General features: G+C 45.9%; 1 protein-coding gene across 1 annotated transcript in view; it reads right to left on the reverse strand.

Annotated features, from left to right (window-relative positions):
* CARD11 (caspase recruitment domain family member 11) overlaps nt 1–25105 on the reverse strand; it is a 1037045-nt gene that overhangs the window by 383246 nt on the left and 628694 nt on the right. The window lies entirely within an intron of this gene.

Raw genomic sequence — 25105 nt, forward strand, 5'->3', positions numbered from 1 at the left:
TGTCTGTTTGAACAGCAGGAGCTTGGGGATGAAGTGTGCTCATGGTGTGTCACCCTCCCGTTCCCTGCTCCTTTACCTCCTGGGTTGTTGGGGGTGGCGGTTGTTCCAATCACTTGTATAGTTTGACCCAGAAGTCATTGAATATCTTGTCAAGGCGTTTGAGCGCATCTTCCACGTAGTTGCTGTCTAGAGGCTGAGGAGTTGGCCTAACCAACCAGGACGCGGCCGCCATTTTATTTGTCTCGGTGCCATTCCCATCGGCTCCCCGGGGGATGGCAGGAGGCAGGATGCGGTATAGTTGTGTGCTCTTGGTCGGTGGGGACTGGGATGACCCCTGCTGGTCCATGGGGAGGGGGGGGGGGTCCACACTGGCATGTTCAGCTTGGTGTGCTGGTCGTGGCGCGGCCGTCTCCCTCACACCATCCCTGCTGGTAGGCCGCAGCTTCCAAGTTCGTGGGTCCGGTGAGTAACACCACATGTTTGGTATCTACATATAGTACTCCCGGTCATCTGTCGTTTGGGCTGCAATTTGAGTCCGGTTTTGGCCTTTGTCAGTGCGGATTACACAAGATTGGGCTTAGCAGTGCTGGAGCCCCAGGCAAGCATGCCTGTTCAGCTCTGCAGTTAGGTCCCGCCCCCCGGAAGCTGCATTCTTAGTGAGAGGAGGGACAGTGTAGCTGCTGCTGATTTAATAGGGAAATCGATAGCTAGGCTACTGTATTCAGTGTCCACTACAATCCTGAAGGACTCGTCTGATCTCTGCTTTAAGGACAGCACCCCATAAAGCCCTTTCAAGGGCTAGAACATCAGTCTGCTTTTTTTTTTTTGTGTGTAATCTAATTGCAGTTGCCTGCCTGCCAACGTATGTGTCAGGCTCACAGCGTATACTGTGCCCACTTGCCCTAACTGGTGTAGCAGTAGTGTACATTTAGAAAAAAAAATACAATTTTGACTGTAATAGACTGAATATCAGTTAGTTGTCTGCAAGCGTGTGTGTCAGGCCTACAGCGTCTACTCTGCCAACTTCTGCCAGTGCACAGTGCCACTCATATCTGTTGTCACAGTAGCTTGCACGCATAGTACCACTAATCGAATAAAAAATGACAGGCAGAGGCAGGCCACCCCGCAGGGGCAGTCGTGGTCGTGGTGCTGTGATTCCCTTTGGCCCTAGAATATTGCCCAGTGTTCAGAGGCCACGTACCATGAACTTGAAAAGTTCTGAGGACATAGTTGACTGGCTAACACAGGACACCCAATCTTCTACAGCTTCCGCTCGGAACCTTGACGCACCATCCTCCTCCAGCTTAGCTTCGGGCACCTCTCAAGTTACCACTCGCCCGCCTGCCGCCACCACCAACACTAGCACCACAGCCGCTTCACTTGATCTGTCAGAGGAGTTATTTACACATCAGTTGGAAGAAATGAGTGATGCGCAACCATTATTGCCAGAGGATGTAGATAACAGGAATATGTCTCAGGCAGGCAGCATTACACACATGGACGTACAGTGTGATGATGATGATGATGTTGTACCCACTGCTGCTTCCTTTGCTGAGTTGTCAGATACAAGTGAAGCGGTTGATGATGATGATGCGTCCGTGGATGTCACGTGGGTGTCCACTAGAAGAGAAGAAGAACAGGAGGAAAGTTCAGATGGGGAGACAGAGAGGAAGAGGAGACGAGTTGAAAGCAGGGGGAGGTCGTCGCAAGGAGCTAGTGGCACAGTCAGACAGCATGCATTGGCACCCGGGATCAGCCAGACAGCACGCCAATCAACGCATGCTGTTGCTACCACCAGAATGCCATCATTGCAGAGCTCAGCAGTGTGGCATTTTTTTTGTGTGTCTGCCTCTGACAACAGCGATGACATTTGCAACCTGTGCCAAAAGAAACTGAGTCGTGGGAAGTCCAACACCCACCTAGGTGCAACTGCTTTGCGAAGGCACATGATCGCACATCACAAACGCCTATGGGATCAACACATGAGTACAAGCAGCACACAAACTCAAAGCCGCCATCCTCCTCCTGGTCCAGCATCTTCAGCCACGTCAACCACTGCGGTCCTCCTTGCCCCCTCTCAACCATCCGCCACTCCGTCTCTCGCCTTGAGCAGTTCCTGCTCATCTGCCCACAGTCAGGTGTCTGTCAAGGGCATGTTTGAGCATAAGAAGCCAATGTCACAAAGTCACCCCCTTGCCCAGCGTCTGACAGCTGGCTTGTCCGAACTATTAGCCCGCCAGCTTTTACCATACAAGCTGATGGAGTCTGAGGCGTTCCAAAAATTTGTGAGAGGCAACGCAGAGAGAGGAGTCTGAAGAAGAGGAGTCAGAGGAGGAAGGTGGCTTTGAGGAGGTGGAAGACCAAACACAGCAGGTGTCCCAGGGGGCTTGTTGTCACCTTTCGGGGACCCTTGGTATTGTACGTGGCTGGGTGGAGGAAGAGACCTTCAATGACATCAGTGAGGACAAGGAACGGGACATGGCTAGCTTGGTATCCAACCTTGTGCAAATGGGGAGTTTGCAGTTGTGCGTTAAATGGGGAGTTTGGTCTGTCACTGTGAAGCGGGCGTAACCCTTACACTACCTGATCGATACAACATAATACCTGATGTTTTAAAGCACGTTATTCCAAACAATTTAGGAATGTTAGGTGATTTATGCCCTTTATGGATTAAAACCAGACTCTGCATCAACTATGTAATTTTCAATGGGAGTATTGCCATGGATCCCCCTCCGGCATGCCACAGTCCAGGTGTTAGTCCCCTTGAAACAACTTTTCTATCACTATTGTGGCCAGAAAGAGTCCCTGTGGGTTTTAAAATTCGCCTGCCTATTGAAGTCTATGGCGGTTTGGCCGGTTCGCCCGTTCGTGAACATTTGCGGAAGTTCGCGTTTGCCGCTCGCGAACGGAAAATGTTATGTTCGCGACATCTCTAATGACTTTACATCATTTTAAAGCATTGTTTTCCCTGCCACATTTGTTATTATATAACACATATATGCTTTTAACATAGGCCACTGCCTCCCTCACCCCATCCTCTTATTTCACTTGAAACCCATCATACATTTCCCACTGTTTTAGACAGAATTGTGTATTAAAGCCACGACATCACTTTGCCTTGGTAACACATGTATATTCCCATGGTATATCACTACATTTCATTTGCAAGTAATACGCCAGCAAGCCTTAAAAAAACATCGCTGGTACAGGCTACACAGTCTACTTCTTTCCCACACAGTCCACACTCATTATACTACTCTCTTTTACCCGTTTCAGGCTGTCCAGGTTTAAATATATTTTCACCACACGGTTTTTCCTGTGAGATTTTCATACTACCAGGTACGTACACCTGCTCATATGGTATTCTGCCATACATTTCATTTCTCCCCCCTAGGTTAGAGTACTGGCAATAGGGTCATAGGCTTCCCAATAGGTATTTACCCATTCTTTGCAATTGCCATCAGTTAGTGGTCCCGCGAGGCCAACACTCGCCTCAACATTTCAGAGGCAAACACCCATCGGGCCACATGGTAGCTAGCCGCCTCACATGTTGCATAGAGAGGGCCTCACCTGTCACTCCATTCCCCTGTTTTTCTGTTTTACAGTCACCGAGAAGCCTAAAATTCCTGCCACTATGACGGGTGGCCTCAAATCCCCTCGCGCCAACGCATAGATTGAGCCTCTCAAGCCACTTGGCAACTAGTAGGGCCTCATCTGTCACCAAACAAGTGTAATGTTTCGCCATCCGGCTTAGCTAGCCTGCCAGTACGATTTGGTGGTTTTCATACACTAATTAATTGTTTTGTTTGCAGTATGTCTCAGGAAGGGGTAGAGGGTTTCTCCCTGCCTAGCACTCCAGCTAGAGCTATCACTCCTACACAAGGAGGGGAGGTAACTAGTCCAGCATCGATCAGATCCTGGACGATCCCTCGTATAACTACGGAATTGAGGAGACGGCAAATCCCCTACCCCGCTACAGCAAGGAAAGCAGAACTTTTCAAACTGCTACGCACTTCAACAAACAACATGGATGCCGCGGAAGGACCTAGCCAGTCCAACCCAGGAGACATACATTCCATGTTGTCTTCACTCATGGCGTCCATGAGCAAGGTCAACTCCAGGCTGGAGAAACTTGAGTCGGTCACCACAGCCCCACCTGCTGCAGCTTCACAAGCACCAGCCGACTTGCTATTAGTTACTCCAACCATCACCATGGATGACCTGCTCATATGATCCCTGAGCACATTAAAAGAGATATCCTGGAAGGTAAAGACGTCAACCTGGCTTCCCTGCTGATTGCCTCCCAGGATATTGTGGAAAATAAGACTTATGCTTATGATGATTTGTCTGTTGTTGTCATATCTAGGGACGCCCGCCTAAACAGAAAACTGACTATCCCTGAGTTTGTACTGGCCTTTGGTATTTACCGGGATGTCATCTGTGCAGTCTATCCCAAAACTGGTAGACCTGGGCAACAAATATGATGGTTCAGCCTTTTATGATTACCATAGGTCTTTTTCTGCAAAAGTGTCTGGAGCCTTCTCCCAGTATGGAACCAAGATCCAACTGGGGAAGGATTGATACTGTCATATTTTGCAGACACTTTGCAGGTCTAAGAACACCGACTTGTGCATACTGCTCCTCAAATTTCATGGAAATTTCTGTTCCAACACGGCAGACGAACATGCCTCCACGCAAGGAGCTAGTTCCTCTGGTGTTCCAGAGAAATTGTCAAGAGACATGCCTAATAGAATGCCCTAATCTACAATCCGCACAACACAACCCCACAGCGGTTGACACTCTCATAGATAAGACTCCCAATAAGTGGCTGAGGGTTTCATATTGGGGCCTTTCAAAACTCCTCCATTCATAGAATGGCGCACTAACCCCATTGGTATTGTCACAGGTCATCATTGACTTGTCGGCACCACACTCATCGGCCAACCCCAGTCTTCCATACCCTCCGAGGAATTCTCCCTGCAATACACCACCATAGATCACGCCATTACAGCTATCATACAAGCAAGGGTCGGAGCCTGGCTTAGTAAGACCGATATTACTAATGCCTTTAAATTGCTGCCAATCCACCCCACACTGTGGCACCTGCATGGCATCAAGTGGGCCGGGAACTACTATTTTTTCTCCCGTTTAACTTTTGGGTCCAAAAGTAGCCCAGCTATTTTCGACACATTTGCTGAAGCATTGTGCTGGTTACTATTGAACATAGCCAGATGCCCTACAGTATTCCATTACCTGGACGATTTCTTACTGGTCGAGGAAAATACTTCCCCTCCTAGTAGCCTCAAAGCTACCACCAAGCTATTTGAGCAACTAGGTGTACCAATCTCCCCTAAGAAAACGTATGGGCCAGACACGATTATCACTTTACTGGGTATTCAATTAGACTCAGCCACAATGCAAGCAAGCCTACCACACGACAAGATAGAGAACATTCTTACCTACATCAACCGCTACCTTCAGCTCGGTACTTGCAACCGCAAAGAGCTACAGTACCTGCTGGGATCACTAAATTTTGCCATGCGTATCATACCTCAAGGCCGCTCCTTCATATCACGACTCTTGTATCTTTTTCCACGCTTCCTACACGACACACACAGGTTGTCCTTAGATACCCAAGCTACAGCAGACCTAAACATGTGGAAGAGCTTTTTAACCACTTGGAATGTCAATTGACTGACTCATCTCCTACCATTTGGTCAGATGCGGCATCTACCACAGGTTTTGCAGCAATTTTTGGGAACGAATGGCTTTGGGGCAGCTGGCCTACAGCAGTTCAGGATTTGGAAGGTTTTTCCACTACCTCAGCTCTCTTTGAGATCTATCCCATTGTGGCGGCTGCCGTAGCATGGGGTCATTTATTGGCAAATATGCCAGTTCGTTGTTACTCAGACAACCAGGCAACCTGTCACATCATCAACAAAGGTCGTTCCAAATCCCTTACGATCATGAGATTTCTGAGGAAACTCACTTGGTTGGCAGCTTGTCATAATTTCTTTCTATATTGTTTCCATGTTCCAGGTATATGTAACACAGCTGCTGACAGTTTGTCTCGTTTTAAATTTCAGGCATTTCAACAAGCATTCCCGTCAGCTGCGCCCACAGCCACCACCACACTAACATTTCAACAACTAATACTGGACTAGACACCATCATGCATCATAGCAGGACACTGTCCCAATTGGCACTATCAAAAAATAAAACACAAAACATATGACAGGGCTTTTACTCTATTCAAAAGATTCCTTTTGGAACATAACATCATGCAACCATCTGTTATGACATATTTTTTGCATTTTGCTTCTTTTTGCCACCTTAAACTCAAAATGTCATAACACCATCAAACTTTATCTCACAGGCATTCAACACCATATGCTAATCTTACAACCAAACAACACTAGTTTCATGGCCTCTCACCAGATTAAGACCATACTCAGAGGCATTCAAGAATCTAAATAGATAACCATATCTTCAAAGCATTGTCTAACCTGCTTGATTTAAAACCTTTTGACACCACTACAAATTATGTCATTAAAGCAGCAATATACATAGCTTGCTATGGATTCCTAAGACCTAGAGAGTTCACTACAACCAACACAACACAATCTACTCCTATTCTCCTCTATTCCCACTTAACAAAACACATGGATCATTACATCCTGACTCTACCTCACTCCAAAACCAGTAAGCACATACCAGTATACATTCCATACTATCCCACGCACAACAGGTGGTGCCCCATCAGGGTTCTTGATGCATACATACAGCATCATAATTTACTACCATCACAACCATTACTACTATTACAAGGTTCGGTACTCACCACTACAAACTTCATGGTCTTTGCTCACTCAACTGGGCCTCAACGCAGCTAACTACTCAGGGCACTCCTTCCACATAGGAGCAGCATCCACAGCCTCCAGTGTCAACATTCCAATTCATGTTATAAAAACACTGGGGCACTGGAAGTCATCCGCTTACTCACGATACATACCGAACCCAATACAAGAATTAAGGGATGCTTTCAAAAACATGTCTGGTGTATATATGTATCTGTATTGGTTGTCTGTAATAAATTTGATTACTTAATTTTTGCCCTCTTCTTTCTCAGGCCTACCTCATCATCGGTTACGGCACACCACAACCGACTTGCCCTTTTTACTATCCTACATTTAATTATGGTATTTCACTTTGTACTATCATAAGCACCTAACACAAGTATTAAGGCAATTTGGCCTGGATTTGTGAGAGGTGCTGGTATCCACTCCTAGCCTACTTAAGGCACACCCCTTACCTTGCTCCTTACCGTTCGAGGTCAGTGTTGAATGATCCTCCCACCACACCACATTTTTACATTTATTTCCTTTCTATTTCTTCTTCCTGGGTAGGCCCTCTTCTTTCTCAGGCCTACCTCATCGTCGGTTCCGGCACACCACAACCGACTTGCCCTTTTTACTATCCTACATTTAATTATGGTATTTCACTCTGTACTATCATAAGCACCTGCTACAAAACTGTTATTTAACCTGGATTATATTGACTATTTTATGATACTTTGGCTTCAGTACGTGAATGCTACATCTTTTTCCCGAATGGACTATAAATACCCCGGTTCGTCAAACGAACAACCGACCACCCAGCTCCTGGCGTGTGCCGCCACCTAACCCCGGTCACCTCCAACTACCGAACGGTCGACCACCCAGCTGAGAGCGTGTGCCATCAATTGCTCACCCAGGGAGTTGCGGTTTGCGGTTAACCGCAGGCTAATTTACGGCCCAGTATATATCCGTTCGTGCCTTATCTACCGATGGTTAAACTACCGAAAGATGCACAAACGGGGACCACCCTCAATCTGGCGTGTTGCAGCAATTAGAACATAGAACGTTGCGGTTAACCGCAGGCTAAGTGGCCCTTCACGGAGGGCTAACTTCGGATACAGAACAGCGACCACATCCAGGCAGAGAGCGGGGATTCGGGCACAACTCTGGCCCTCTGGCAACTATTAGTTCCACGAGTTGACGCCAAGGTCCCACTGCCTATTGTTGCACATAAAAACATGGCCGCCATTTTCAGCCTGCGACCCAAATACACAAACTGACTTACTTTCTACGGAATACAGCTACGTGTTCGTGGGTTTGAGTCGCTATTCGGTAGATTAGTGCATACGGACCAGAGCTATAAAATGAGTGGTGAAAGTACCGAAATATCTATGAAACTGTTGGAGTTATGTATTTTTAATGTGTTTTCTGTGTGGAAAATAAACGTGGGTTTTGGGCGCTTGGAGATAATTGTATTACTGTAACCGTTGGATTCATTATCTCCAAGCTGGGCGGTATCAAATTCAAATGATACATTGTATTCTCATTGGTTGATGCCTTGTGTTATCCCTGTATCCCATCAGGTACAGAAGGGACTTTCCCTGGACCTGAGAGTTTGCATAAATACCGATCCCTGTGTGCCATTAAAATCAGTTCTTGTTTGACCTTCAAATTGCAGCCTCGACTCGTTTTGTGGGGAAAGAGTATCCCCGCTGTAAAATAGCTAGTGGGATTGTTCTACACTTACAGGATCCTTCTGGATATCGAGACAAAGCAGCTTCTCTCTCTCTCTCTCTCTCTTTCTAAACTGGGATCCAGACTTTCCAAGCGGTCCGGCTTCCAGCTAGCCTGGGAGTAACCGTAACAGCAGCTAACACAAATATACACACACACACACACACACACTTGAATGAAAAATATCACTATTCACACACACACACACACACACACACACACACATATATATATATATATATATATATATATATATATAAATAAAAATTTAAATATATATATATATATATATATATATATATATATATATATATATATATATATATATATATATATATATATATATATATATATATATATATATATATATATATATATACACACACACACAAACACCCCAAATAGTGAACAGAGCACTACTTAGGAAATTTTCAATTGTGTATTTAATAAGTAATCTTGATTACTTATTAAATACACGATTGAAAATTTCCTAAGGAATGCTCCGTTCACTATTTGCTTTATGTTTGGCGCTGGAAGCACCCAGGTATTACAAGTTATATTTTTTAATGATGGTGAGTGTCGGAGGTCGAATTATATATATAATTCTATGTATATATTGTAATGTAATAGTTTTACATAAGTAGGTCATTTTATTAATTACAATTTGCAGGACCTGCCTGACAACCCAGGCCGAGAGTCCAGGGAGTTTAATTTGCTAGCACTGTATTTAACCCTGTAACTTTCCAAGACACCATAACACCTGTACATGGGGGGTACTGTTTTACTTCACTGAACACAAATATTAGTGTTTCAAAGCAGTAAAATTTATTTCAACGATGATATCGTCAGTGAAAGTTAAATTTTTTACACACAAATGGCACTTACGCGGATGAGATAATTGTTGTGATACGTTTTACTTTTTTGAAACACTAATTTATGTCTTCAGCGAAGCCTCCTGAGTATAACAGTACCCCTCATGTACAGGTTTTATGGTTGTAACGGATCAACGGGCACCGTGTCTGGGTACCTCTGTTGGAGGATGCTCCTAGCGCTTCCTGAGGGATTCCAGCACTCCAGCCGACACCATAACCACCGTAGACTCCTTCAGAGCGCAAACCAGGAACAAGCTCTTACAAGAGTTTAGGAGTGATTATAGAAAGGGAGATTCCCCCAATAAGAGACAGGACTCAGATTGAGGGTGAAGAAGAACTGAAGCTTTTAATTAGACACTGCTTTTATGCACATTGTGCACACATAGTACTGCCCACAGGGTTTTGTAAAACAACCAATCAATACGTACAATACACTCAGACACTCCCAGCAATTACAGGCAAAATCCTCCCCTCTGCCTGTGATTTAATTACCTTACACAACGGGTTAATGTAATTATCAGAGCAGTGAAATACAATTTTTTCACATGTACTATAACTTTAAAACTATACATTCAAAAATTATTATTTATCACACTTCAAATATAAACATAGCCAAAATTCAGCCAATTACATCCAGGGGTTAAAAAGTTAGGTGGAGGTCCCTTTATGACCGACCGCAAGCACATTTTCATGCCCAAAACACTTCCATAGATTTGGGCTGTGCAGTCAGTCAAATTCACACCGAGCGGGACTTAGTCTCTGTAGCTGAAAATTCAGTGTAGGAGAAGGTAAGGGTCAGCGGTGTTCATGGAACTGTGTAGCCGATTTCAGTTCAATGAATTTGGCTACAAACACACCGCTGACCGCATTAAAATGAACAAAGATGGCCACCGCCACGTGTTCGTTTGCACGAACGGCCGCCCCCCAGCGGTCGGCAATTTACCTACAGCAGGCTTCCAGCCTGGGAGGTAAATTAGCCACACGCTTCCACTTCTGGGTCGTCCACCTGTGTGGTACTTGGTTCAGTAAGCCCCATTTACTGAACCAAGTGGGAGAAAGCCAGGAACACAGGATTTTAACAGTCTGGGGACAAAGTCTTAAAGTCACAATATGTCCCCAGATGGTTCTTATAGGGCCATACACAGTCCAATAAAAGTCCATTCACTGTGCTTAAAGGGCCAGTAGCCGCACAATAAAAATCCATTATGCCCAAATATGTTCTTAAAGGGCAATACATCCCAGGGGCCATAGTCACAGGGCAGGAGGTGGGCAAGCAGGCCCCTCCAAAAGCTGATGGCAAACTCCCTTAAAGGGGTGAGTTTGCTACAATGGTGTTTTCAAAAGTTACTGAGTAAAATATAAGGCTTGCATTTCATTTTTTTTCACATTTAAATTAGCTAGATTGGTTACGTTGCCTTTGAGACCGTATGGTAGCCCAGAAATTAGAATTACCCCCATGATGGCATACCATTTGCAATAGTAGACAACCCAAGGTATTTCAAAAGGGGCATGTCCAGTCTTTCTTAGTAGCCACTTAGTCACAAACACTGGCCAACATTGGCATTCAGATTAGTTTTTTTGCATTTTTCACACACAATCAGATATTAACAATAACTTTGGCCAGTGTTTGTAACCAAGTGGCTACTAAAAAAGACCGGACATACCCCATTTGCAATACCTTGGTTTGTCTACTATTGCAAATGTTATGCCATAATTTTCATTATCGGTCACAAAGGCAACATAACCAATCTTGCAAATTTCAATGTGAAAAATTTAACATGCTATATTAGACTATGTAACTTCCCAAAACACCATAAAACCTGTACATAGGGGGTACTGTTATACACGTGAGACATCACTGAATAAAAAATATATGTGTTTTATTGCAGTAAAAGCAAACAGTATTATGACATTCTCAGTTAAAATGTCATGTAGAAATAAAAAAAAAATCATTATTATTGCCTACGATTCTTTAATATTGTATTCATATTAAATTATGTTTTATACCTGTGAATTATAGCTCCCAATCCCCCAAACATGAGCCCAGACTTCATGAAGGGGTAAAAACGGTCTGTTTAATAATGGGCACAGCTCAGCCTTTTATGCAGGTCCTCCAGCAAGGGATACTCCCACAGAAACAGTAAAATTCCTCCCCTCTATCGTGGAGATAATTGGGTCAAGTAGCCGTAGAAAACATAAAGGATCACTATAGGGTCAGGAAAACAAAGCGGTTTTACTGACACTATAGTGCCCTGATGGGGGCCCACATAGACATAGTATACATAGATGCCTCATTGACCGCTACTGCCTGCTGGCGCTGATGAGCCGTCGGGCTGCCATCTTGGAACAGGCACCACTACTCAAGGTATTGAAGAACACTTGGAAAGTCCATCTGTCATTCTCATTATCCCTGCGCTGACTGAGTCAGTGCAGGGATAATGAGAATGGTAGTACTGAGTAGTACTACCATTCCCATTATCCCTACTCTGCACTAACTGAGTACTACCATTCCTATTATCCCTGCTCTACACTAACTGAGTCCTACCATTCCTATTATCCCTGCTCTACACTAACTGAGTCCTATCATTCCTCTTACCTACAACATCGCCCGTCCCAAGATGGGCCCGCATTTCTTGCCGCTCAGAAGTCAATGCGGCGTCTATGTATACTATGTCTATGGGGGCCCAAACCCTCAGGGTCCACCTCCCATGGCGCTGAAGGGGTTAAAACCCCTCTCCTCCCCGTCCGACGTCAGCTCCTCAGTGTAGCTGAATGCACATTTGAAGAGTCCATAGGAAAGCATTTCTCAATGCTTTCCTATGGATGCTCAGCGCAATGGATGCGAAATTCGCATCCAGCATCAAAGATGCGCCTCTAGCGGCTGCCCGGAAGACAGCCACTAGAGCAGGGATAAGCAACCTGCGGCACTCCTGATGTTTTGGACTACATGCCCCTTAATGCTCTTACACCCGTAATGCTGGCAAAGCATCATGGGAGGTGTAGTCCAAAACATCTGCAGTGCCAAAGGTTGCCTATGCCTGCACTAGAGGCTGGATTAACCACTAATGTAAACATAGCAGTTTCTCTGAAACTGCTATGTTTACATCTGAAGAGTTCAAACCTGAGTGCCCTAGCACACCTAGGTAATAGCTACAATTTTTTTGAACGCCTCAGACTCAACCAGATTGTATGGTAAAAGCTGGCGGGCTAATAGTTCGGACAAGCCAGCTGTCAGACGCTGGGCAAGGGGGTGACTTGGTGACATTGGCTTCTTACGCTCAAACATGTCCTTGACAGACACATGACTGTGGGCAGATGAGCGGGAACTGCTCAAGGCGGGAGACGGAGTGGCGGATGGTTGAGAGGGGGCAAGAAGGACAGCAGTGGTTGACGTGGCTGAAGATGCTGGACCAGGAGGAGGATGGCGGCTTAGAGTAGGCGTGCTGCTTGTACTCATGTGTTGATCCCATAGGCGTTTGTGATGTGAGATCATGTGCCTACGCAAAGTAGTTGTACCTAGGTGGGTGTTGGACCTCCCACGACTCAGTTTCCTTTGGCACAGGTTGCAAATGGCATCGCTGTTGTCAGAGGCAGACACACAAAAAAAATGCCACACTGCTGAGCTCTGCAATGACGGCATTCTGGTGGTGGACACAGCATGCGTTGATTGGTGTGCTGTCAGGCTGACCCCGGGTGCCGATGCATGCTGTCTGACTGTGCCACTAGCTCCTTGCGACGACCCCCCCCTGCTTCCAACTCGTCTCCTCCTCCTCTCTGTCTCCCCATCTGAACGTTCGCCCTGTTCTTGTTCTTGCCGAGCGGGCACCCACGTGACATCCATGGACGCATCGTCATCATCAACCACTTCGCTTGTATCTGACAACTCAGAAAAGGAAGCAGCAGCGGGTACAACATCATCATCATCACACCGTACCTCCATGTGTTTAATGCTGCCTGCCTGAGACATATCCCTGTTATCTACATCCTCTAGCAATAATGGTTGCGCATCACTCATTTCTTCAAACGGGTGTGTGAATAACTCCTCTGACATACCAAGTAAAGCGGCTGTGGTGCTAGTTTTGGTGGTGGCGGCAGGCGGGTGAGTGGTATCTTGAGAGGTGCCTGAAGCTAAGCTGGAGGAGGATGGTGCATCAAGGTTCCGAGCGGAGGCTGTACAAGATTGGGTGTCCTGTGTTAGCCAGTCAACTATGTCCTCAGAACTTTTCAAGTTCAGGGTACGTGGCTTCTGAAAACTGGGCATTATTCTAGGGCAAAAGGGAATCACAGCACCATGACCACGACAGCCCCTGCGGGGTGGCCTGCCTCTGCCTGTCATTTTTTTGGGGATTAGTGGTACTATGCGTGCAAGCTACTGTGAGACCAGATATGATTGGCAATGTGAACTGTAACAGTTCTGCAGAGCACACACTGTAGGCCTGACACACCCGCTTGAAGACAAGTAAGTGCTATTCAATCTATAACAGTGAAAAATAAATTTTGGTTTTAAAAGCACGCTATAGAGACACCAGATATGATTGGCAATGTGCACTGGAACAGTTCTGCAGAGCACACACTGTAGGCCTGACAGAGCCGCTTGAAGACAAGTAACTGCTATTCAATCTATAACAGTGAAAAATAAATTTTGGTTTTAAAAGCACGCTATAGAGACACCAGATATGATTGGCAATGTGCACTGGAACAGTTCTGCAGAGCACACACTGTAGGCCTGACAGAGCCGCTTGAAGACAAGTAACTGCTATTCAATCTATAACAGTGAAAAATAAATTTTGGTTTTAAAAGCACGTTATAGAGACACCAGATATGATTGGCAATGTGCACTGGAACAGTTCTGCAGAGCACACGCTGAAGGAAGGACTGACAGAGCCGCTTGAAGGACACTGCCTGGCTGCTATTAGCTTACACTGGAAACCTTTTTTCTTTGTAAAAGCACGCTAAAGAGACACCAGATATGATTGGCAACTGTCAAAGCACGCTGGCACAGGTCTGCAGAGCACACGCTGAAGTAGGCCTGACACCCAGACGCTTGCAGACAACTAACTGATCTTCTATTACAGTGAAAAAAAATGATTTCTTTAAAATCTAAAGCTTAAGCTATTGTTAAAACAGATATGAGTGGTGGCACTGACTGTGCAAATGGGCAAGGCATCCAACCTGACACAGAAGCTGGCAGGCAGGCAACTGCTCTTCTATTACAGTGAAAACAAATTATTTATTTTAAATCTAAAGCTTAACCAATTGTTAAAAGAGATATGAGTGGTGGCACTGGGCAAGTGGGCACAGTATCCAATGTCAACCTCACACAGAAGCTGGCAGGCAGGCAACTGCTCTTCTATTACAGTGAAAAAAAAATATTTATTTTAAATGTAAAGCTTAACTTATTGTTAAAACAGATATGAGTGGTGGCACTGGGCAAGTAGGCACAGTATCCAATGTGAACCTCACACAGAAGCTGGCAGGCAGGCACCTTCAATTACATTACACAGGAAAAAAAAAAAAAAAAAAAAAAAGCAGCCTGATGTTATAGCCCTAAAAAGGGCTTTTTGGGGTGCTGTCCTTACAGCAGAGATCAGATGAGTCCTTCAGGATTGTAGTGGACACTGAATACCCTAGCCTAGCTATCAATTTCCCTATCTAATCAGCAGCAGCTAAACTTTCCCTCCTCTCACTAAGCATGCAGCTTCAGAATGAATCGAAAATGGATGCTGGGAGGGAGGTTGGAGGGTGTGGAAGGGAGGGAGTGCTGCTGATTGGCTGGAATGTGTCTGCTGACCGAGAGGCACAGGGTCAAAGTTTGCCCAATGATGACGAATAGGGGGCGGATCGAACTGCGCATGTGTCCGCCCGCCGCGGCGAACGCAAACACGTTAAGTTCGCCAGGAAATGTTCGCCGGCGGACAGTTCGGTACATCACTATTCATCATCATTGAGCAAACTTTGACCCTGTACCTCACAGTCAGCAGACACATTCCAGCAAATCAGCAGCAGACCCTCCCTCCCAGACCCTCCCACCTCCTGGACAGCATCCATTTTAGATTCATTTGGAAGCTGCATACATTTTTTTTTTTAATTCTTTATTTTTGTAGTGCATTGAGGTATAACAAATGAGCATGTGGTACCCCAACGGCATTCCTCATGCTTTTCAAGTAACAATTGTAACAATAGGGTATATGTTAATACGTGCACATTTTATATGTTAAATTATTATGAGGTTTGTCAGTCAGATTCAACAACTTGGTAGTGTTTAGACAGGCTTAGACAATTTAAGAACATCTTTGAATTTAAACAGGCTTAAGCTTACGTCATAGTGAATACGTTATATTAAGCAGTGTGTGAGTATATATATATCTAAATTTAGATAATTTAAGAACATCTTTGAATTTAAAGCGGCACTGTCATGCTGAATCCCGTTTTTTTTTTTAACCCCCCTCCCGCCTCCACAACATCCAATTAATCCCTTTGTCACCCCCAAATGCCCCTAAGCCCCCCAGATTACCTATTTATTAATCTGTATTTTCTGCCCCGATCTATATTCAGGGCGCCGCCATCTTTGTGTGGGTAGGTGAAGTCCCTGTGGCCTTCCCCCGCCCTGCAGAGCTCAGTCTGCGTGGAGCCCTCCATGGGTGAAGATGGATTAATTTTTTGAGCGTCGGGTTTTTTCTTTTTCGTCGGGAATTTTTTTTGCGCTCTGGTTTTTTATTTTATTTTTAAGTTCGACGGGTATGATGGCTTTTTAGGGACTGAAAAATGAAGATTTTAGAAAAAAGAAGACGTCGAATGGTAAGTTGAATTTTACTTTACAGGGTAGTAATTTTATTCTCCTCTCACTATTTTTTAGGGTGAGGGGGGTAGGTAGGGGCTTTTTTTACTTGGGTGGGGGGTGGGTGACTAGGGGCTTGGGGACCCCTAGTCACCTTTGATGTGGAGGGGTATTTTCATTTAGGGCCCCCACCCGCCGCTCAGGGGTGGGGGCCAGGGGGGACAATAGGTCCCCCCTTATTGTTTTTTAGGGCCCCCACCCACTGCGCAGGGGTGGGGGAAGGACAGTAGGTCTCCCCCCCTTATTGTAACTTAGGGCCCCCACCCGCCGCGCAGGGGTGGGGATCTAGGGGGAGGACAGTACGTCCCCCCCCATCATTCTTTTATAGGGCCCCCACCCGCAGCTCAGGAGCCATGTTACTCTGTATATAGAGGGAGCCATGTTTACATGGTATATAGAGGGGAGCCATGTTACTCTGTATATAGAGAGGAGCCATGTTTACACTGTATATAGAGGGAGCCATGTTACTCTGTATATAGAGAGGAGCCATGTTTACACTGTATATAGAGGGAGCCATGTTACTCTGTATATAGAGGGAGCCATGTTACTCTGTATATAGAGGGAGCCATGTTACTCTGTATATAGAGAGGAGGCATGTTACTCTGTATATAGAGAGGAGCCATGTTTACACGGTATATAGAGGGAAGCCATGTTACTCTGTATATAGAGAGGAGCCATGTTTACACGGTATATAGAGGGGAGCCATGTTACTCTGTATATAGAGGGAGCCATGTTTACACGGTATATAGAGGGAAGCTATGTTACTCTGTATATAGAGAGGAGCCATGTTTACACGGGTATATAGAGGGGAGCCATGTTACTCTGTATATAAAGAGGAGCCATGTTTGCACTGTATATAGAGGGAGCCATGTTACTCTGTATATAGAGAGGAGCCATGTTACTCTGTATATAGAGAGGAGCCATGTTACTCTGTATATAGAGAGGAGCCATGTTACTCTGTATATAGAGAGGAGCCATGTTACTCTGTATATAGAGGGAGCCATGTTACTCTGTATATAGAGGGAGCCATGTTTACTCTGTATATAGAGGGAGCCATGTTTACACGGTATATAGAGGGAAGCCATGTTACTCTGTATATAGAGAAGAGCCATGTTTACACGGTATATAGAGGGGAGCCATGTTACTCTGTATATAGAGGGAGCCATGTTAACACGGTATATAGAGGGAAGCCATGTTACTCTGTATATAGAGAGGAGCCATGTTTACACGGTATATAGAGGGGAGCCATGTTACTCTGTATATAAAGAGGAGCCATGTTTGCTCTGTATATAGAGAGGAGCCATGTTACTCTGTATATAGAGAGGAGCCATGTTACTCTGTATATAGAGAGGAGCCATGTAACTCTGTATATAGAGAGGAGCCACATGTTACTATCTGAGGTGGTTAACTATGATTGGCCCTGGCATGTTTGTTAGTCTGGCCTGCATGGTTGTCTGGCATGAATAAAAGTAGCATGTTTCAACTATATTAGTAGTTAGACTAGTTTGCACTAAAACATGGAAGACATCCTAGTATGAATCGTGATCAACCGCTCTCAGAGACTATGCATTGCGACATGTATATGATGTGGAAAGGTTAACTGTTATGACTGTCTATAGACGAAGTGGCTTTAGCTGCACCTTAAGGATCACCAGTCCGTGGGTGCTGTATCTCTGCCAATGCTATTCAGGAGCCATAGATTGTCGGGTATTGTTGCCAATGCTATTCAGGAGCCATAGATTGCCGGGTATTGTTGAAAATGCTATTTGGTGGGTGAGTCCTGTAGCCTCCTGGTGGGCTAGAGTCCATAAAGCCCATTGCTGGCCCTCCAAAGTCATGGTACTGCCCAGTCATCCTATGCCGTTCGGGGCCTGGGTCTGAGGCTGGCGCATGGAGCAGCACTGCAGTGCTTGGTAAGGATGCCGGTCCAGTCTCGTACCTGCAGTAGGAGCTTTAGCATCCTGTGAGGGGTTTGTAGTCAGACAGGGCTCTGGGTCGGCCCCGGTGTTTTCGGCTGCTGGGCCCGGTCGGTCCGTCTCGCGGGTCCGGTCTGGTGCCTCTCGTCTCTCCGCGTGTGCCTCAGAGGCCTTTTGACATCTGACAGCTGGCTTGTCTGAACTCTTAGCCTACCAGCTTTTACCATAAAATCTGGTGGAGTCTGAGGCGTTCCAAAAATTTGTGAGAGGCAACGCAGAGAGAGCATTCTGAAGAAGAGGAGGCAGAGGAGGAAGGTGGCTTTGAGGAGGTGGAAGATCAAACACAGCAGGCGTCCCAGGGGGCTTGTTGTCACCTTTCGGGGACCCTTGGTGTTGTACGTCGCTGGGTGGAGGAAGAGACATTCAATGACATCAGTGAGGACAAGGAACGGGACATAGCTAGCTTGGTATCCAACCTTGTGCAAATGGGGAGCTTGCGGTTGTGCAAATGGACTGTTTGCGGTTGTTTGCGGTGCGTTAAACGGGGAGTTTGGTCTGTCACTGTGAAGCGGGCGTAACCCTTACACTACCTGATCGATACAACATCATACCTGATGTTTTAAAGCACATTATTCCAAACAATTTAGGAATGTTAGGTGATTTATGCCCTTTATGGATTAAAACCAGACTCTGCATCAACTATGTAATTTTCCATGGGAGTTTTACCATGGATCCCCCTCCGGCATGCCACAGTCCAGGTGTTAGTCCCCTTGAAACAACTTTTTCCATCATTATTGTGGCCAAAAATTTGCCTGCCTATTGAAGTCTATGGCGGTTCGCCCGGTTCGCGAACATTTGCGGAAATTCGGGTTCGCCATTCGCGAACGGAAAACATTTTTTGTGTGCATATTTTTTATATTCTTTTTATTTGTTTTTCAGCAGAAATTACATCATAAATGTGACGTTATACAGTTACAAGTTTTTAGGCTTTGTACATATTTAAGATGAACAGTCAATGTTTAACAGTAAAACGAGCTACATAACCAGGGCCGGCCTTAGGCATTTGGGCGCCCTGTGCAAAAAATCTTCACAGCGCCCCCCCCCCCACTCCTTACCCCTTCCCACACACCCTGTCACACACGCACACACACACACAGGCAGGCAGGCAGCCATACACACACACACACACACACACACACAGGCAGTCATACACAGACAGACACACACAAACACACACACAGACACACACACAGACATAGAATGTGACGGCAGATAAGAACCATTCGGCCCATCTAGTCTGCCCAGACAGTCACACATAGGCAGTCACACACAAACACACACACACACACAGGCAGACAGCCACACACACAGCCACACACAAACACACAGGCAGACAGCCAAACACACAGAGGCAAACAGCCACACACACACAGTCAAACACACACTGTCAGACAGACAGACACACACACACTGGCAGACAGTCACACACACACACACAAACATAGGCAAACAGTCACACACACACAGAGTCAGACACACACACTCACTAACAAACAAACACACTCACAGACACACACTAACAGACACACACTAACATACACAGACACACACTAACATTATTTACACACACACACACACACACTCACCCACATTAACACATTTTTTAAAATTTATTTAGACCCCCCCCAGCCTCCTTACCTTTGGGAATGCTGGGGGGGGGTCTCTTCCTCCCTGGTGGTCCAGTGGCTGCTGGGCGGGCGGGCGGGCGGCCGTCGAGGGAGCACTTCCTCTGAGCTGTTTGCTCAGCTCCCTCGCGCGCCGCACAGTGAGGCTGGGAGACGGAATATGACGTCATATTCCGGCTCCGCCTCCCAGCCTCACTCTGCGGCTGGCGAGGGAGCTGAGCAGACAGCTCAGAGGAAGTGCTCCCTCGCCGGCCGCCCGCCCGCCCAGCAGCAGCCCAGCAGCAGCCCAGCAGGTCTGTTAGCCGCAAGGCTTTTTTTGCCGCCCCCTGGAAAATGCCGCCCAAGGCAAATGTCTTGTTAGCATTGCGGCTAACAGACATGCCGTGTGAGCTATGCGGCCGCAGGGCGCCCCCTGCACCATGGCGCCCTGTGCGGCCGCACAGCTCGCACACCCCTAAGGCCGGCCCTGTACATAACCATTGTCACGTGTGTTGTCGGAGTATTCCTTCACATAGGAACCTGAATAGTGCAGTTTACCAGTTTAACTCTCACATTGACAATAATTATCACAGCAGTCTTACATAGGACTTTACATTTGCAATTTAACAGTTTAGTTATCACAATGTCAGTAATCATCTTAGCGATTTTACAGAGGACTTTACATAGGAGATTAAATAGTTCAGTTTAACGGTTTAACTATTGCATTGTCAGTAATTGTTTCAGCGATTGTGTTAGAGCATCTCCGGACCTATGTGAGTATTATTTTAGGTATCACTATACTGGGACGAATCAATCACCTTGCATATCTGCCTTATTTAGGAAATCATGCCAAGGTCCCCATATACAGTGGAATGTTTGGAGGTCTTTAGTTGTGGCGAAAGTAAGCTCCTCCATTTGTTTTATTCCTTCTACCTTATTAAACCATTCTCTAACAGAGGGGGATTGCGCCTGTTTCCATTGTTTTGGTATTAGCAGATTTGCTGCCGTGAGTAGGTGTGTAATGAGTGATAAAGTGTGTTTCTGTATACCTGGGTGTGGGAGACGGAACAGTACATATTCCGGGGAGAATGGTATATTTATTCCTGTGGCACTGTTAATGAGCTTAATCATTCGGATCCAAAAGGCTTGTATGTGAGTGCATTCCCACCATATGTGCGCGAGATGAGCATTGGGTTGCTGGCATCTCCAGCATGCGTGCTGTGTCGTTGTGTATATTGTGTGTATCTTGGCTTGGGTATAGTGCCAACGGGACAGTCTCTTATAGTTTCCCTCCTGTGTATTTACGCAGGTCGATGTTTTGTGGACTCTCAAAAATATTTGTCTCCAATGGGTATTGGAGATATCTAAATGCATTTCATTACACCATTTCCCCACATAAGCGGACAATTCCTTTTCCCGGGGTCTAAGCAATAGTTTATACATTGCGGAGAGCACTTTTCTTTTCAGTTTGTGTTTGGAGCACAGCTGTTCAAAGTCAGTGAGTGCTCTCTCTCCTTTTGGCAAGGAGTTGCATGGTTCGGATAAAGTGAGTTAGTTGGGCGTAGTGTAACTGCTGTATCCCTGATGGTGTCTGTGAAGCAGCTAAAATTTGAATTGGTAGTAGGTGACCTTCTTTTGCCACCTCCCTTAGTTGGATGTACTCTTTCTTCTGGTTAGGGTTTAATAGTTTGCCCGTCTTACTCGGCTCATAATGGGGGTTGTGGGTAGGGATTGCCATACCTTGATAATGGCCTCTATTGTGGGATGGTGTTTGTGTCGTATGAAACAAACAACGACTGTATAGGGGTTTCTAGGAATGAGTTTTCTATCGCCATCCACTGGTGGGGAGAGGGCACTTTAGTCCACTCGTAAATTCTGGCTAGGTGTATAACTTTGTGATATAATGCCAAGTCTGGGAGACCCACTCCTCCACTTTCACGGGGGGTCGTCATGGTAGAGTGTGCCAGTCTGGGGGTGGGAATGACTTTGGGATAGCTATGGGTAGAGTTTGTAGAGGGTACAGTAGCCTAGGGAGCACATTCATTTTATTTATTTATTATTATTGCTATTTATAAAGCGCCAACATATTCTGCAGCGCTGTACAATTAGTGGAGAAACGTACAATATACACAGACAAATACAAGAGGTAAGAGAGCCCTGCCCGTAAGCTGTATAAAAGAGCTCCAATGGCTAGATATCAAAGTGCTTGGCTAGATGGCCCGTGAGCTTACAATCTATTAATAATGTTAACCCTGCAAAACCAACCGAAGCCCGGTCTGTGCCATTTGATCAGGTCTGCAGAGATTGCTTTTAAGATTGGGAGGAAGTTTAGTTCGTATATGTGTTCTAATTTACATGAAAGGTGTACTCCTAGGTATTTGATAGACTTATTAGCCCAGCTGAAGGGGAATGATGTCTTGATTTGCATCTCTAGTTCTGGTTTGTTAAGTAGTGAGAGAATTTCGCATTTGGTAAGGTTTGCCTTAAAGTTGGAGACCGTACTGTAGGTCTCCATTTCCCTGAAAATTTGAGTAAGTGAGTGAAGAGGGTCCGCCACTGTGAACAAAAGATCATCCAGATATTTGTATTCTATGACCTTGTATTCAGATCATCCAGATCTTTGTATTCAGAGACCTTGTATTCTATGTTGTTGACAGATAATCCCTTTATCTGATGGTTATCTCTTATCCCTTGCAGGAACGGTTCTAGCACTAGAATGAAAATTAGTGATGAGAGAGGACAGCCCTGTCTCGTTCCATTTCGGATTTGGACCGTGTCAGATAGTTGGCCATTTATTCTCAGTTAAGCTGTGGGGGAGGAGTATATAGCTTCAAGCCACTCCATCCATCTGTCCCCAAAACCCAAGCATCTCATCATGGCCAGCATAAAAGTCCAGTCCACTCTGTCAAAAGCCTTCTCGGCATCTATTGACAAAAGTAGACTGGGGGAAGCTTTGTGTATGGTCCTTGCCCAGTGTATCAGATTTATAAGCTTTGTGGTGTTGTTCTTCGCCTCCCTATTAGGTACAAGCCCGCTTGATCCTCCTGTATAAGATCCGTGAGTAAGGGCTTTAATCTAGTGGCCAGTATCTTGGTGAATATCTTCAGGTCTAAGTTTATTAGCTAAATGGGTCTATAGCTACCGCAGTTAGACAGATCTTTTCCCTCTTTGGGAATCAGTGCTATGTGGGCTTCTAATGCGGAGTGTGGGATAGTGTGTTTCAGGTCCCTTGTGTTAAAGGCTCTAAGGAATGGCTGTAATAGGTCTTGGGACAATGTTTTATAGTATCTGCCCGTAAAACCGTCCGGGCCTGGGCTTTTCCCTAAGGGTAATTGTTTTATAGCGTGTCTGAGTTCTTCCTCTGAGATGGGAACATCTAATAATTGTCTCACATTAGGTGTGATGGTCTGCTTAATTCTCTCCTGGAGGAACTTTTGTATGTCTGCAGGGTCGGGGGGGGGGGAGTCTGAGGTTATAGAGTCCCGTATAATAGTTTGTGAAGGCTTTTAGAATCTCTGGCATCTTCTGAGAGCCGTCCCATCCTGTAGCTTAATTTCTGACACAAAGGTTGAAGGCCTTTCTTGTCTTAGGGCTTGGGCCAAGAGCTTACCACTTTTACCTCCTTGTTTGTAATATGTATGTTTAGTTAAGCTAATTTTCCTTTTTGCATGGAGTTGTAGCGTGGTGGTAAGTTCTGATCTTTTTGTTAACAGTGTTTTATATGTCGTAATCGACAGGTCACTGGTGTGTTGATCCTCTAGTTTTTTAATCTCCTCTAATAGGTTGTTCACTCTACTCTCTCTTTGGCGTCTGTGGTCTGATGCCAACTTTATAAGCATCCCTCTCATGACACATTTGTGTGCTTCCCAGACTACAGCTGGGGCAGTGTCCTGCTGTTCATTCTCTGAGAAGTAGAATCTCAAGTGTTCCTGTATGGTTGCTATGTAGGTAGAGTTATTTAGGAGAAGGTAATTTAATCTCCAGTGTGGGCGCATCTCTGGGACTGAGGGGATTGTGAGGTCCACCGAAAGGGGACCGTGGTCTGACCACGTTATCTGACTGTACGATGTGCTTTTGAGTAGGGGTAGGTGTTTGTGATGTAGAAACAATGTATCTATTCGGGAGGAGCTACCCGTTGGTGGGGAGTAAAAGGAATAGTCTTTTTTCGTCGGGTGGAGGGTCCTCCAGCTATCGTATAGTCTGGCTTCATGTAAGATATTGCGAAATCTCTTGCGCGCCAGGGCTAAATAGTCGCTGTGGGTAGAGGTGGAGTCTAATTCGACGTCTAGGGGTATGTTAATATCACCCCCTATAAACAGTATGCCTTCCTGAAATTGGGAGAGTTTATTCAGGATCTTCGACATTGCCTGGCATTGTTTCTTATTGGGGACTCCCTCCCCAGCGGCAGGCTGAGTTACAGGGGGCAGAGGTAGTTGTTCCTGCCCCCCAGCAGCAGAGTGATATGCCGGGAGGGCAGTGTGAAGTGCAGGGAGAGGAGAGCAGCGTCCTCCCTCCCCAGCGGCAGGCTGAGTTACAGGGGGCAGAGGTAGTTGTTCCTGCCCCCAAGCAGCAGAGTGATATGCCGGGAAGGCAGTGTGAAGTGCAGGGAGAGGAGAGCAGCGTCCTCCCTCCCCAGCGGCAGGCTGAGTTACATGGGGCAGAGGTAGTTGTTCCTGCCCCCCGCAGCAGAGTGAGATGCCGGGAAGGCAGTGTGAAGTCCAGGGAGAGGAGAGCAGTGTCCTCCCTCCCCAGCGGCAGCGTGATTTGTCAGGAATTGGGAGCCCAGTATCCATTCCCCAGCGGCAGTGTGATGGGCTGGGATTTGGGAGCCCAGTCTTCATTCTCCAGCGGCAGTATTATTTGATGGGAATTGGGAGCCCAGTCTCCATTCCCCAGGTATAGGTTCGCTAACGTGACTTTCACATTCCCTATTTTCCCTTTCACAAATATATATCTCCCTGCCTCATCTTGAAGTTGGTCGTTAAATTGAAAAGGGAGTTGGTGACTTATTAATATCGCCACTCCTCTGGCCTTTGCCCCAACGTAGTGGCTGAAATAGCCTTTGGGATACCTACGGCTTCTGAGTGTTGGGGCCTTGTCTTTCCTGAAGTGAGTCTCCTGAATATACACTATGTCAGCTTTGTGTCTGTAGAAGTCTGCCAGAGCTAGCGCCCTTTTTTCAGGTGTATTTAACCCTTTTGCGTTTTGTGAGTGAAAGCGGATGGACGTCATGATGAACCAGCTC

This window comes from Pelobates fuscus, chromosome 8 (assembly GCF_036172605.1).
Source record: "Pelobates fuscus isolate aPelFus1 chromosome 8, aPelFus1.pri, whole genome shotgun sequence".
In the NCBI taxonomy this organism is placed as follows: Eukaryota; Metazoa; Chordata; class Amphibia; order Anura; family Pelobatidae; genus Pelobates; species Pelobates fuscus.